The sequence below is a fragment of the Pseudonaja textilis genome, chromosome 7 (assembly GCF_049901715.1).
Source record: "Pseudonaja textilis isolate UNSWEBS1 chromosome 7, rPseTex1.2, whole genome shotgun sequence".
Taxonomy (NCBI): domain Eukaryota; kingdom Metazoa; phylum Chordata; class Lepidosauria; order Squamata; family Elapidae; genus Pseudonaja; species Pseudonaja textilis.
The window spans coordinates 28,418,908-28,428,026 of NC_141996.1; positions in this window are offsets into that span (position 1 = coordinate 28,418,908).

The window sequence follows — 9,119 nt, forward strand, 5'->3', positions numbered from 1 at the left end:
AGCGCTACAAACCCTGAAAAGAGATAACAGCATAATCATACTCCCAGCAGACAAAGGGAATGCCACAGTAGTAATGGACAGAAAAGACTATGAAACAAAATTGACAGACCTACTCCAAGACTCCACATACAAACCCATAAACACAGACCCAACCACATACCTGGAAAAATTAACCAAGAAGAAAATTATAACTAGCCACATGAGCGAAGAGATCCAACAGACAATCATCCCAAGAGAAAAATCTTCCAGATGCCCCAAACTATACGGCCTCCCAAAAATACACAAAGAAGGCATACCTCTCAGACCCATAGTCAGCTCCAGAGGAGCACCACTACAAAACCTAGCCAAATACTTAGCAAAACAGCTACAGCCCCATGCTGAAACAGCAGCTTCACATGTACAAAACTCATACCACTTCTTGGAAATGATCAAAGATCTACATGTGGAGCAAGAAAATCTGCTTGTAACTTTTGACGTGGTTTCACTATTCATTCAAGTCCCGATAAAAGAGACCCTTGAAATCATCAAAAATAAATACCAACCAGCTAAACACCTCATGGAACTAACAGAACACTGCTTAACCAACACATATTTCATATACAAAGGACAAAGATACAAACAAATTGAAGGAGCCCCTATGGGATCACCACTGTCACCCGTCATTGCAAACCTGTTCATGGAAGAATTCGAATCCAGAGCCCTGGCCAATGCCATCCTCAAACCCAAACTATGGTTAAGATACATCGATGACACATTCGTGATTTGGCCCCATGGAAAAGAAAACCTAAACAATTTCCTAACACACCTAAACAGCACACACCCCAATATCAAGTTCACCATGGAAACAGAAACAAACAAACAACTACCATTCCTAGATGTACTAATCTACAAAAAAACAGATGGCACACTAGGACACAACATATATCAGAAGAAAACACACACTAACCGCTACCTCAACGCCCAATCCCACCACCACCCAGCACAGATAAACTCCTTGGCTAAAACACTAATTACTAGAACCAAACACCTGGCAGACAAGACACACATTAAGACTGAACTATGCACCCTGACTAAGGTACTGACAGCCAACGGCTTCCACAAAAGCAAAATCACCGGCTTGATCCACAAAAACACATTGAGACATAATAGAGACCCAGAAGATGAACGGACCTATGGAACAGCTGTCCTGCCCTACATAAGAGGTACTACAGACAAAATTAGTAAGATACTGCACAGACATCACATCAAGACTGCCTTCAAAACAGACAGAAAAATAGCAGCCATCCTTAGAAACCCCAAAGATAAAATTGACCTGGAAAACCAAGGCATATACGAAGTCCCCTGTGCATCATGCCCGGCCACATACATTGGACAGACCAATAGAAGAATAAGTACCCGCCTGGATGAACACAAAAATGCAGTCAAAAAGCTGGAACACACTTCCTCACTAGTCCAACACATGGAAGCCACAGGTCATAGCATCAACTTCAATGGCACCAAAACTCTAGCCACTATAGAAAACCCCAGCCACAGAATCATCAGAGAAGCCATAGAGATTGAAAAAAGACCAGAAAGCATGAATAGAAGAGATGATTCCACCAGACTGTCAATCATTTGGAAGCCTGCACTCACAAACAAAAAAATCTCCACACCACAAGCCAGGCAAACACCTGGACACAGACAGATCCCCCCTGATACCTCCAGCTCAAACACACCCCAACCAGGCACCCAGATGAAACCTAGCTTCCTAACTAATGATAGCCGTCCATTTACCCGGAGCCAAGCTGCACTAAAGGCCTCCAATAAAGTAACACAATGTTGCCAGCCAATCAAGAGACAAAAAGAGACAAAAAACAGACAGGAGATATTAGAAACACCAATCAAGCAGAACACAGCAAACTCCAAGACCAATAAACACAGACCAAGACTCCCAACCAATCAGGGTGAAGAAAAAACCATTCTGGCACAGCAATAGGCTGCCCCAAATTTAAATCTGAAACCACTATAAAAGCCTGACTCACAGATGAACACTATACAGAAGCCTGATGATGGCAGATGAGATTCTTCAGAAACGTCGCTACAACTTTAAAAGCACAATTACAATGACGTGGGAAAATACCCGAACAAAGCTGAATGCCATATATCTTTATAAAAATAATAATAATATATAATTTATATATAACTTTATATAAACTTTATATATATAAAAGCACACACTACATATAGCAGTATTTCTCAATCTTGGGGATGCTGAGATGGGTAGACTTCAACTCGCAGAATTCCCCTCACCAACAAGCTGGCTAGGGAATTCTGTAAGTTGAAGTCTACCCATATTAACATTGCCAACACTACTCTAAAGACACCTTCAAGGGATGGCAGCTATACCATTTGCATTTTTCAACCAGTATTTTTTGTATTCTTAATTCTAGCTAAAAATAAATCATGCTCTAAATCACTGGCTAAATAATAGCATATTGATGCACCAAGCATATAAAAGTTTACTAAACCACAACTACCCAAGGGTGGTATGTGTGTGTTACCTTGGGCTCTCTTAAATTTTATGGAACTTTTGAGTTTTATCAAGAGTAGCAGCAGGGGGGGAGGCAGCACTGGTGAGACAGCCAGGGAAGTAGGGATATGGCATCCTTCCTCAACAGATCCAGTTTCTCATGTGGCTCCTTGAAAAAATTAATTGACCCCCATCCCTGATCTAAAGCAAGGTGGACACCTGCAGACATGGGGCTCCGTGTAAGTCTTGAATTGGCTTTCCTGTGTTGCATCTGGTAGTCCATAAAATTACAATTGCCAACAAGAAATACATGAACACTTGTAGTTTAGACCCTAAAGTTTCTTTATCTTAGCTTAAAATACAAAGAAAAAAAACCCGACTGGACCTCAAAGTACAGCGAGAGAAATGTATCTATTATCAGGCTCTGCCCTCTTTAAATCATTGTCCTGTCCACTGGGAACGTTGCTTCCACTAAAAGAAATAGTGCAGCTAGGTTAACATTACTTCTGCTACTATATCATGCTATTCCTGTGCTGCACAACTTGATGGGAATGGAGAGGAGCAGGGCCTGGAGAAAAGAATAGCAAGTCATGCCCAGTTGTCTTAGGGAAAGTAATATTGCTGGTTCTTTTAAGCTGAAAAGTGGACTGTTCCGAGTTTCAGTTAAGAGATGGTGGAGCCAGCAAGGCAAGTTTTGAAACTTCATCTCCATGGAGGGTTGACAAGACTGACAAAGGAGAGCCCTTGAGTCAGGCTTAGGGAAAATAGGGCACTGAATGAGCTCATTTCAAAGGTGAGGTAAGCAACCTCTGCCACAGACCGGGATGCTTTAACAATGTCCTGGTCTAGCCCATTCCTTCCCCTGGCCTTTGATCATCTAGTTCTATTCCTTGTAAAAAATAAAGGGTAAAGGAGCCCCTGCAGATATTACTTTGTCAGTCTGCTAGCTGACTATAGGGGACAGTGCTCATCTCTGTTTCAAGACCATTAAGCCAGTGCTGGTGAAGACATTTCCACAGTCATGCGACCAGCATGAACTCACAGAGCGCTGTCACCTTCCTACCGAAGTGGTGCCTATTTATCTACTTGTACTTGCATGCTTTCAAACTGCTAGGAGGGCAGGAGCATGGCGCCCAGGTCTTGAACCTGGGATGTCAGCTTTTCCGCTGACAAGCCCTGTGTTTTAACCTCTGACCCACCACACCACCTCTACTCCTTTTGAACATATCAAATTCTTCTATCATTTTTCCTTCTGACTATAGATTGACAACAAACTCTCTCATTATAAAAGCTGCTTGTCATATCTGTCTTCCTTTTGATATGAGACAGATGCCCCTCTCTAGTGAATGTAAGGAACATAGGGAGTGGGATGGAAGAGGAGGAGGAGGAGGAGGAAGAGGAGGAAGGAAAGAGAGAGAGTTTCCTTCCTGATTCTCTGTGCAAAGTCATCAGTCCACCTCACTCTCTTGGCATTTTGGTATTTCTACCCAAACTTAAGAGTTACACTATGGATTCAAACACACTGAGCAGCACACTGAATAGAGCGGGGATGAAAAAAAGATCTAAACTGAAAGGCTAAGAAGTTGCTCCAGTGGAGGTAAGGAAAGTTTGTTTGCTTCTTACTTTTTTTCTTCCTTTGGAATGAAGGGTGCTATACTTTCATCCACTCAAGGGAAATACCCAGGAAACAACCAAATTAGGCAGTGGGAAAAGGATAAGGAAACGGGAGGAAGGAAGAGAAAGGGGGGAGGAGGGGGGGAAACTAGTCCCTACCTTGAAGAAGCGATTAAGATTCCATTAATTACATTCTTTAATTACATTAAAGAATCAAACTGTAGCTTGTATTCTTCCATCCTTCCTTTCCCATGCAAATTAAAAAACAACAACACCTAATGGTTCACCACTAATCCACAGGTAAAACCAAGGTTAAAAAAAAAAAAAGCTGGAGATTCACTTATAAACTGTAGAAAGGCACCTGAGAAGGGGTCTGGCAAGTATTTCAAGACAAATTGACCATGCAGGGCAGTGACCAGAGAAAGCGGACATTCATTTCTACAGTAAAATAAAGTACAACAAGCAAACCGTATAAAATACCTCAGGGTTCAAAATGCTTCTGTGGGCACAAGTTGGAAAATATTGTATTTCATGTATAGCAGAAACAGACTAATTTAGGTTGCCTTCTGCTGGGCTGATGATGGATAGTGAATAATGACTTTTCCTGTCTTGGAGAAACAGTCAAAGGCCTGTATTTGTTCCAGAACAACCTAGTCATGCAGATCAGCACTAAGTAAACGTGCAAGGTAAGAAAACATTGGATTCTTCTGACAGACCACATTTCTGCCCCATGCTTGCTATTTATGCATCCTTGGGGCATAAATCTACATGCTGTACTCAGTTCATGAAGTTACACATATATATTTGTTCCATAGATATTGAATGGGATGTAACTATTCCCCTGGACAGCTTAGTAGCATTCCAGTTGATGAACTGCAAAATTCCATTTACATAGAACTCCTCTCTGCAAGTTGCCTTGGTACAAAATATTTTTGGATTCACCTCTTTCATTCTGATGGATTCTGTTTACAGATTCCTCAACTATTGTGGCTCTCTGAACTTCACCATCCTTCTCTAGAACTGTAATAGCTCTCTGTAAAGTCATTTTATTAAACACTGCTTGAACAACAAATTCTTGTTTTGATTTCCAATCAGATTTGAGTCACATTGGGCCACGCTGTCAAGGACAGATGCAGAGGTGGTATTCAGCAGGTTCTGACCAGCTCTGGAGAACTAGTAGCGGAAATTTTGAGTAGTTCGGAGAACCGGCAAATATCACCTCTGACTGGAGATTTTACAGTATCCTTCCCCTGTCACACCCACCAAGCCACGCTCACAGAACCGATAGTAAAGAAATTTGAATCCCACACTGGACAGATGCTAGTTAGAGTCAGTTTATTGTATAGTCACAGATAACCCACCATCCCATGTAATTAATAAGGCTCCACTCCAAGGCCCCTAACAGCAGACTCCCATGGTCAGTATTACATGGTCCCACAATTTGAGTCCTGAGGCTCAACAAACAACAAACACAGTCCACAAATCCAAAGTCCTGGATTCCCAAAAACACAAAGCAAAATCCAAGGTTCACAGGAAAGCTGAGGGCAAAGTACGAGGTTCTGAAAATGCAAATCAAGGTCCAAGGTTCACAGGCAAAATTCAGGGTCAGCAAGGCAAGTTCGAAGTTCAGAGTCCATGAAGACAGGAAATATGATTCAAGGTCCACAAAGGCTAGGACGCCAAAGACAAATGCATCTTCCCCTGCTTTCGCCTCAATCATCTCACACCAAGCTGTTGCATGTGAAGAGGGTGGGGCTCAGTGATGGGATTCGGCCAGTTCGCACCGCTTCAGGAGAACCGGTTGTTAACTTCCTGAGCAGTTTGGTGAACTGGTGGTTGGAAGAAATCATTAGGGCAGAGAACCGGTTGTTAAATTATTTGAATCCCACCACTGGTGGGGCTGCTTCCTCACAAGCAACCTCCCTGATCTCTTCTGTGCCTCCTTCAGCTCTGCTCTCCTCACCTGCAGATTGGGCAAGGGAGGCAGCTGTTTCTTGTCAGAGGTGATCTGTAGCCTTTCATCATCACTGGCCTTCCGCAGCCAATCCTCTGCTGCAGGTAGCTCCTGGTCCGGTCCTACTCCCTGCATGCCAGACAGGCATAGAACTGAGTCATCCTTGACTCCCAGACTGTCTGGGCATTCTGAGGGAACCATGCCATCTCCACAGGATGGGTCCTGGTTTCCAACTCCTCCTTCTCTTCCGAGCCAGCATCTGACAGGGCCATCATGTTCACAATGGAGGACTAAATAAGGACTTTTCTCACAGTGACTATATTTTGAGATCTTTTTAAATAGGTTATCAAATCCTCTGGTGGCTCAATTATCTTAATCTGTCTCAATCTATTTTTCCCCCTAGATTATGAAACTGAGGCTCCCAAACAATGTTACAACCCTGGACTAAAGATAAAGTGACCAACTTTTTTACAATGAGAAGGACACAAATAAATTGAAGAAAAAAACAAAACCACTTGTGTGTGGCGCACTCTTGCGCGTGGTGCACTCTCTCAAAACAATTCTCCTGTGCGGAGCGCATGCATCTCATAATCACACCTCACCACACTGTACCGAGCCTTGACAAATCATGTCAAATACAAATATGTCACATCACACACAACGGATCAGATCAGCATCGATCAAATATCAACTATATCAAATGTCCCCAATTATTAGTTCCTATTTCTTATATTTAAATTTATGTTTATTCTTATTTCTATTGTATTGTAAGCTTTTGACAAATAAAATAAAATAAATAAATAAATAAAAATACGGAGATTTTCACATTAGTCTTCAAATATCAAAAAGGAGGACATGTAGGAGGACACTTTTCGAGAGAGGACCGAACTTACAAAAGGAGGACTGTCCTCCCTAAAGGAGGATGATTGATCACCTTACTAAAGAGCCAAGCCCCAGCTAGACCAAGTGACTGTCTGGATGTGGGAAATACCATTTAAAACTTATAAAATTGCGTGATTACATACTAGGGAGTTATTTAGTGTTTGTAGTGGATTAAAGTGGTCTGGGATGGATGTTATTGTCTCTCTCTTTCAGTACTATCTTGTGTTGTTTCTTAGACTGTTGTTTTCTTTTAATGTGCCTTGGTGATCTAATGCTGCTAGCTTTTTTTTACTACATTCTGGGATTCTTACAGTGTTGTTTTAGTGCTGAAAACTATGGCTTGGATATGGGTCTTTCATCTTTCTCTGGTACTATTCAAGTTGTAGGGAAGAGACAGATGTTAGGTAAAATAAGATACTTACACTCATAGTGATTTCTTTCTGCCTCTTTTTACTGGGGTTGAGGGGCATGCAAGAACCACATGTCTTGTATATTAAATGGCAAGGTGGGCTAATTTGCTCCTGGCTAATCATTCTATGCAAGTATGTTGTCTGAGAAGGGAGATCACAGTACCTGTCCTTCCAGTCTGGGACTGGAATTTGATTAGTCTTGAGATTTGCTGTCTCGGAAAGAGAATGTGGGTGGCTGGCAAGAATTTTCAAACACGGCTGAATCAAGAAATGAAAGAGAAGATGCATGACTTTCTGATCCTATGTCATCACATGTTTTCCTCACAGAAACACCTATGAATCCTTAGCCCAGCCTTGCACACCCACTTCGTTGCCACAGATGGCAGAATGGATACTAACAAGAGTCTTATCCACTTCTTCAGGTTTTAGAAGCTAAAAAAAAAAGTATCCTAGTTTATAAAACTGACCCGTCTGCTCACCAAAGCAGACTTTGTCTGCAAGGAAACCAACAACATTATCCAACTAACTTGTAGACATTTTGTTCCACCCTTCACTACCTGAACAAGGCTAAGCAGGAATCCATAGATGCATTAAGAACAGAGAAATTATGCTTTGCTGCTCTTATTGTTCCCACGTGGGCTGGAACATGAGTTCTTACCAGTGCATGCTCATATTCACTTCTTGTTTTATGGCATCATCAGCTGAGGCATAATTTCAGTTGCTTAATTTTATTCAGTTCCTCAACAAACTAAGGAGTCACCTGGGAACACTGTTGGAAAAGAGGCCTTGTGGGAGCAATCTAATGCAGTGCTATGTCTTGCTATGATCAAGAATGAGATGCTGCTGCCTACCAAAATGTCAGGGAAATTTCCAAGTCCTTATAAGCTCTTCTGGATCCATTATGTAAACAGGTGAATAATGCTAGCAGTTCTATTAGCTCTAGTGAAGGCCACAGCTTCCAAGTTTGAAAATGAAGTGGCAAAAAATATACTCCCATGTTTTTCATATTTCCATGTGATTTATTCCAAAACACATGTCAAATCATGTATGGGCTACCTGAATCACTTATCTGAAATGGTATGAGAAGAGAGTTGGACTAGAAGATCTCCAAGCTTCCTTCCAACTCTGTTATTCTGTTATACTTGCAACAAGGTCATGAACTCATCAAGTATAGCGGGTTCCTTCAAAGATCAAGATGATGTACATGGCCATATAGGATGTCTGAGAAGCTGGACTATATTGGAAAATATTTATATTATTTATTCTTTTTGAAGTTATAGCAAGTTCTTGGGGCAACATTCACTAAAAAGGGGGGTCTTGTTTCTGAAGGTCTGTGAGCTTAATAAAGTTTTGGATCATAATAGGCTTGAATTTTATAATGACATATTTTATTTTTATAATACGTCGTAGCTACTGTGAGGCAATTTGAAGCCACCTTCCCAACTTGTTCAGCAGAAGGTCTGTCTTGCAGACATTCTAGAATGAAGAAAGAGTACTCATAGTATTCTTGAAGAGGTACATGAAGAGTACTTGGAAGGTAAGTGGAAAGTTTTCAGGGTCATGGTTAGTGTCCTGATATTATTGGTTATATGCTTTTTTGCTTATTTAAGGGATGGCCCACATAGCCAAGTTCCATGTCCCTTTCACCAGGGGTGGGATCCTACCAGTTCGGCCCAGTTCTATAGAACCGGTAGCACTGAAGAGCAGCACACACTGAACCGGTTCGGTGTCTGCTGCTCTGTTTGGACTA